Raw genomic sequence first — 7,820 nt, 5'->3', positions numbered from 1 at the left:
ATTTTGTTTGCAGGTACTGAGTTGCATGTATGTTTTCCTCACTAGTTTTGGCATGCATGGCATATGCATGTGGTTTATTGGTCATGATTTGTCATTGACATTGAGAATTTCCTGGATTGACAATTGTTTAGTCAATTTAATTTTCTTAAATTTCTTACATAAATTATCGACCGGAGTTGGTAAAGTAGTGAAGTGCAAGTGCACTATATATGTTAGAAGCCTTTTTTGAGTTTATAAAAATGATGATCGTGTTTGTTTTAAGGATTTTCTTTATTCTTATATTCCTAATGAAATTGATGATTTACAATTAAATTCCTACAATCAACTATGAAAATAAAATTAAAAAGAAACTACCATAATCCTATTTAACTTACTATCGTTAGTTTCAAAAGAAATAATATGAAAGGTAATAGAAAAGCAAAACTAGTTTGTAAATTCTACGCAAAGCTTCTTTAAGATAAATTATATTTTTGAAAGGAAACTAAAAAGAAAGTTATTTTAAAGTATGTGAATAAACTAATGTTTTGAAAAGATAATTATTTATACTCTAAAAGAGAATTACTTCTATTCTGGAATGAATTTGTAAAGCATTCTATGTTAATATCTACACACTGCAATTAACAATTTGACTTTGAAATGATAAAGCAAAAATAGAAGGAATGCATCCTAACAGATGTAATTTCCATGAAAAGAATAAGAGTATATACATGGTTCTATTTTAGAAAGCATATAAATGATTGAAATTGGTAGACAGTAAAAGAAACACTTTAAGAAAATGATTAAAAAGAAATGGAAGCTACGATAATCTTATTGTGGAAACAATGAAAATGAAATGACTGAGATAAATGTAAAAGATTGAACCTCAAATGTCTGCAGGGGTCCTCCATAAAACAACAGATTTAGAACTTTAATTCAAAAACTAACTGTGCATGAGGTAGATGAAAATACTTGTTTAATTAAAAATAGCAAAGTTATAAAACTTGAAACAATCATTCAAAGATTACATACACTCAACAGATTGAATTCGTGCTCAACAGATTGAGAATTTTATGCCTTATAAAATTAAAAAAATCCTAGTTGAATTCTAATATATAATGAAGTAATAACATTTTTCTATGATTTTCTATTTGGAAAGAAAATCAAAGAGTCATGATTTATCTGAACTATTGCTGCTTCGCTTATCCACGTATTGACCTGCTTATTTGACTGCGCCAGTGGGCGATTTCCTTGATGATTTGGCTCAAGAAAATAGGAGGAGATCCATGAGGAGATCAATCCCCATATTCCCATGTGCTTATTTCCTTGGCTAAATTACTGGAATCTGGTAAACCATGGAGATAGCTACAGAATCATGAAACGACTGCAAAATCATATTAATTTTGTAGCTATTGCAATCTTTTAACTTAATAATAAGGCACATTAATAAATATGAAAAATAAGACATCTAACTACCTTACCATGTCAAAATATATAGTTTACTGCTTTATTTGAGTTCATAGCGATGAAGAAAAGAGGAGAAATGGATGAAAAGAGTGTCAAAACAAAACAGTCATGAGGCTCTACATTCCTCCATGCTGAGGTTTTTGCTTGTCCTCATGCAAAACACAAAACTGATGTCTCCTATTTAATTACTGCATTTCTTTTGAGACCTATACAATTACATCCAACTTCATCTTTTTTTGTTTCTTTCCCACCACTTCCATCCTTGGCTTTTTCATGAGAATCTTGTACTTCATGTTTATGACTTGTCTTTGTAGAGCTCTGTGTTTCTGCTTCAAATTCTTATTTTTCTTATACCACAGACTTAGGTGTAAAAGGAAATTGTCACTCTTAGCTATTTTGATTTCACTCTATGCCTTTAGGGTCTGATTATCCTTCTGAATGTACCTTTTTAGTGTCTCCAGATCAAAATTTTCTTGTTTTAAAACTTTTATCACTGGAGGTTCTTGTGGTTTACTAAACTGGATTTCTTCTTGATTTAAATTTGACATTCTTGCTACATCTCTTTTCTCCAGGGACTCAATATAATCATAAATCTCTTGATGTACATGATCAATTTCAAGTGTTGTTTGGCTTGAGCTCTAAGGAGGTGAGATGAAAGTTGGTGGAGAAACCCTTGAATCTTCCTCTTCTTCTAAGTCGATATGCTCCATACTTTTTGAGGGCAGTTATTTTGAGGTTCAATTGAGTGTGGTACTTCTTCTTAAACTTGTCACAAGAGGCATTTGAATTTTTTCTTTCTTCCTTTCTATCTTAGGCTAGTATATTTGAGGTGTGCTCTCTATTTCCTCGCTGGATTTCCTTCTTCTAACAATTTTCTTGTTTATATTCTCTAAAATTTCTGCAAGAGGAATGTCATCCTCTAACGGCTCCTGTGGTTGTTGTTGTTCTTGTTCCACTGATTCTTCAATTTTTCTTTTTCTCCCTCTCTTGGCTTTGCTACTACTCAGTTGTTCTTGAGTATCTTCCTTAAAATGATTCCTTACTAAAAATCTTTCCCAATTATCACCCATATTTTTAAGATGAAATTCAACAAGGATTTTAACAAGACCATGGTGATACATGGTATTCTCTATAAACTGAATTTTCCTTTGAACATTCCCTGACATCTTCCTTAGACTATTAAGTAAGAAGTATGGAATATTTATTTCATTATCCTCAATAAAATTCATCATCAACCGAATATTTATTTCATTGTCCTCAATAAAATTTATCATCAAAATTAAATTTCTCCACTTACTTTTCAATTTTGTGCCCATAATGCCCTTCTTGAAAATGGTGGTGTCCATGCTAGGGTTATTCAGAAAAACCTTCCAGTCCTCCCTCTCAATACCTCTATTTTTAAACCATTTTTCTCCAATTCAAGGCAATCCAGTAGCTTTGGCAACAAAGGACTCTGTTACTGTAAATTTTATGTCCCCTATCTCGACTTCCACCCCATCAAAAGCTCTAGAGAAAGATTTGGTTACTTCTTTGTGGAAACCATCAAATTTCTCCACAAACTCCAACCACTACACTTTCTGAAATAATTCTCTTGTCTATGGATATCCTTCTAAAATTTTTCTCCTTGCTAGTTTTGTTCTGACTATAACCCCCATGGCTAAGAAGCTTTGTCTCAAGACTATTTTATTTGATAGGGTATGAGGGTTTCAAAGGGTTTTAGAGTGATGAGGATGAGAGTATGAATGATGGGAGTGTAAGTGGTAAGGGTATAAAGTAGTGTGACAGAATCTAACCATTGAGAGCATGAATGAACATGATTTGGGCGATCAAATCAATAAAATCGCGATGTGGGTTAAATAATAAGTATAATTATGAGGAGTGAATGGCATATTAGATCTGATTTGAACTGATACTATCAACTCTTAGTAATAATGATTTTGAAGTTTGGTAGTACGATGTCTATATTATGCATATATTGAGTGTTTTTGATCCCTATTACCAAATCAAAGAGTTGCATACCTTTGAATGATTTCTTTCTAACCTTTGGTTCTTTTCCTTTATATTGTCTTCAGGCGATTTGTAGTGGAGGGAGCCAATCTCTCTTTCAATTGTTTCATCAGAAATTCATGTCAAATTGGTTTTAGAAATCTGTTAGAGCTACAAAAACTCAGTAATTGTGTAGAGTGGGGTATAAAGAAAATGGGTTTAGAACAGGTATAAGGAAAATTTAGTGTTCTTAAATTTCTTACATAAATTATCGACCAGAGTTGGCAAACATGTGAAGTGCAAATGCACTATATATGCTAGAAGCCTTTTTTGAGTTTATTAAAATGAGGATTGTGTTTGTTTTAAGGATTTTCTTTATTTTTATATTCCTAATGAAATTGATGATTTACAACTAAATTCCTATAATCAACTTTGAAAATAAATTTAAAAACAAACTATCATGATCCTATTTAACTGACTATCGTTGTGTTGTAGCGGCTACAACCACCCTCCAAAATTTTGGCCTGCACCTAATTTCAGAGCCTCCATTGGGAGTTTTGCTTGATGACTGTACACCCTTAGATTCACTCCATGAGACCATGGGAGTATTTTCATCCTCCTTGCTTGTTCATTTCACCCAAGTTTCTGCATGTTGGTGTCTAAGTCATGCTTGTGACCATGTTCTAGTTATGTTCAAAGTATTAGCTTCGTGTGTACTTGTTGTGTTCGCTATGAAAGCATCTATCACATGCACACATGGAGTGACATTCGCTATCGCACAAGCGTCATCACGGTAAATCAACGATCAATCACAAGTGTCGTGCTTATCTCTTTCACCATCGGTCAGTCATGTTGAACATGTGTGTTTGGATGTTTTGAGTTTTTTCATCGTTAAGTCGTGAGTGTGTGTTTTCATGATCACCTATGCATCTTTTGATTTTTCAGACACTTAGTCATTTTTCTGAAGTTCTGATGACTGGACACCCCTCTGGAAGTTAGACCATCGCCCTACGATCAACTTGATCGATTGTCTCCCAAAACAATGCAGAAGCACCAAGAAAGTCTTTCCAAGATGCGCTGATCACAAGCAATCCAATCAACTTTCATGTTGACCACTCGGACAGTCAGACCCGACAGCCACCCTGTGACTCACTCCCCACAAAAAAAACACAGAGGCTACTGACCTTACCCACTCTACTAACTGAGGAAATTGCACAGATAGGCCAAACATACACCAAGTTCCCATCACTATCTCCCTCAGAAAATTGCGTAGCTTTCGTAGTTAGTCCTCCTGAAACTTGACCGACTGCTCATCCAAGAAATTGCGCAAATTTCATGGGTATGCCTTCTGCTAGACAACAATCTGCTCAGCTCAGAAACTGCACATAGATGATTAGTAGGCCAGCCTATTAGCCTCAGTGCAATTTTCCTCACCAAGAGCGCCTAGGAGTAGACTTCCAGTTCCCTCTAGGAATTGCGCAGTTTCTGCTACCAAGCACCCAGCAGTTGACTGCCTGTTCCCTTTGGAAATTGCATAGTTTCTGCTACCAGTGACCAAGTAGGAAACTCCTAGCTCCCTCTAGGAATTGTGTAGTTTATGCTTCTAGTGACCAAGCAGCCAACTGGCAGTTCCCTTTGGGAATTGTGCAGTTTTAACTTCTAGGCTCCTAGCCACTTCCTCCCAAAAACTACAGAATCCCTCCCTGCTGATCCTCCTTGCAGCCCAACCTATTCCTCGAAAAAATTGCGTAAACCCCCCCCAGCCCCTGCTGCTCGCTCGTTCCAGAAACTGTGCAGATCCTGCCTACATTGCATTCCTGCAGCCTGGACTGTTTCTCCCAAAATTCGATCAATTTTTTCTTCTAGCTGAGCTGGACCTCATGGACATTCACTGTCAACTCAGTGACTCTTGCACAGTTTTCATCAATAGTGCCCAGAGCCATTATCCCATTTCACAACCTTACTGCCTCTCTCAGTCACCTGCATCTGAAATGATCATGTGTCATAGTAGACTAGGAGGTTTTTGGATTTGATGTTGTCTCATCATGAGTGACTATAGGCATAGGTACACTAACAAACATGACATGACAATGAAAGGGATGAACGAAGGGAGCACATGCAGAAGGACAGGTTCACCAATGGACGAATGAATGATGCATGCGAAGAGATGTGCTCGCAAACGGATGATCATGCAAAGATGTGTTCATGGACGGATGGACGAGAAAACATGCAAGATGTGCTCACAAATGAATGAATGGACGAACATGAACCTTTTGTGAAAAAATGAGACTATCAAGCCTTCCAACATGCAAGCAAGGAACAACGTGCCAAAGCATCATCAAGTGAACCAAAGACCATCGAAGACTCTGCGCAGTTTTCCATGTGGAGGTTTAGTTATTCTACACAATGAAGACATCCATCACCTAGCAGCACTGTAGCTCAACATGCACTCTAGTAGCAACACGAATATACCAACACTGTCATGTCCAATCATGTCATGAGTCATGTCACCCACATCTCTACTATGGGCTATGTTGTCAACCAATGTAATGCAACGTGGAAGTCCAAGAGACCCACTTTTTGTAAAAAGAGTCATGCAAAGTTGAAAAGTCATGGAATTCAAACAATCATGAGGGTAGTTGAATATCCACAAGGGTAAGTTTCGCCCCTGGCTATAAATACCCCCCTCATTTGTACATGAAATGACTTTTCACCTCAGCTCCTCCCACATAGCCAAGATAGTCTGTAATATTTTCTTTGAGGAGTAAGTAGTGGCTCCAACACCCCGTTCATGGGGTTAGTGATGTATGGTGTAACGATGTGTCTTGGAAATTTCACTTAATTCAGAAGCCTGCTAATAGGCCATCACGTTTTAACACATGTATTGTAACTTTTGTAAGACTAATGTTGAACGCTTGTAATGCATGTTACTTTAACCTGTGTTGAAAAATTGAACTATTTTACTTGTTGTAATACATAATTTGATAATGGAAATGTGTTATATATGCTGTTAACACTGTCTTGCCCATGGTGGCTATATCCCTAGACATCAGACAAACCTTTCACATAAATCTTGTTGTAACAACTATTGTACTCGTTCGAACTCATCGGTTGAGTGCTATACATGTTATCTTACCTTGTGTGTTGTGATTGCCACATCCGTGTGGACTAGTCCTCCAGAAGCTGTGCACGTCTTGTTGTGTTGTGTGTTCCTAGCCAACTTGGTAACTCATCCCAACCAACTTGGGACACACTCTCACCCTCTCCCCTTACAGTGAAAAAACCATTAAACAGGTACACTAGCATTCACCAGGAACATGAACCTCACTTCTCGAAGGAAAAGCAGACTACTCTCCTATGCTGACAAGCATGAGTTGAGGCAAATCCTTAAGACAATGGAAACTAGGCCATCATACTGGATGGGACTCCCACACCAAATAGTGTGAGGTCTAGTTGGGACTTCATATGGGGTGATCCCTGGAATGTTGGCAGGTCCAACACCGTCAACATTTCTGGTGCTAGAAGGAGGCTACCAGTTGTATATGGATGAACATCCCCTCACACTCATTCATCAACCCTCTAGTTAAGTTAGTAACTCGCACTCCTGCTCACCTACTCGTGAATCTGGAGTTGGTTACTCCTCACCTCCCAATATTGAACACGAGATTCTGTATCCTCAACTTCGCTTCATCTGTCCCATCACTCACCAGTTTTCAAAAGCAGTCGAATTGATCCTAGGCATACAACATCTTCCACACACATCTAGGAAGCCAAAAGCAACTCCCACAAGAGTTTTTGTATCATCGGTGGAAGAAGCAATCCTTGCCACACTTGAAGGTCTAGAAGAAGTTATTGAAGACAGAGAGGAACCTCCGGTCTTCCGGCGAGGTGAACAAGACACTCTTGTGATCTTGGGATCGAACTCTAGTATAGGAGGCAGAGGGGAAGGCAACAAAGGAATTGGAGGCAGAGACGAACCAATAGAATTAGAGCTGGAACCATCAAATTCTAAAAGAGAGGAAGAGGACGAGGAAGAATAAGAGATGGCTGACCCAAATCTTTAATGGATGACTCAGGGACCATTATCTCTCCTAGCTATTTTGCACAAGATGCTGAAGCGAGTGGAGAGAATGAACATCAACCTCGACCATAACAGTACAGTGAAGGCAGAAGACAACTTGGACAACTTATACCTATAGTTGTAGATCCTTGAGGTACTGTATGACGACGTGGCATGTATATTGTTCCCATGTACCTTGGATGGCTGTGCAACTGCATGGTATCACGGCCTTCCACCAAACACTATACAGAACTAGGGTGCATTCAAACACATGTTCCTTGAGAAGTTCACTAATGATAAGACCCTAGTGATGTTACTCAAAGAGTTGGGA

The sequence above is a fragment of the Pinus tabuliformis genome, chromosome 4_1 (genome assembly GCF_031772625.1).
Source record: "Pinus tabuliformis cultivar Carrire ecotype Pingquan chromosome 4_1, CPIR1, whole genome shotgun sequence".
In the NCBI taxonomy this organism is placed as follows: domain Eukaryota; kingdom Viridiplantae; phylum Streptophyta; class Pinopsida; order Pinales; family Pinaceae; genus Pinus; species Pinus tabuliformis.
This window is presented reverse-complemented; position numbering follows the sequence as displayed.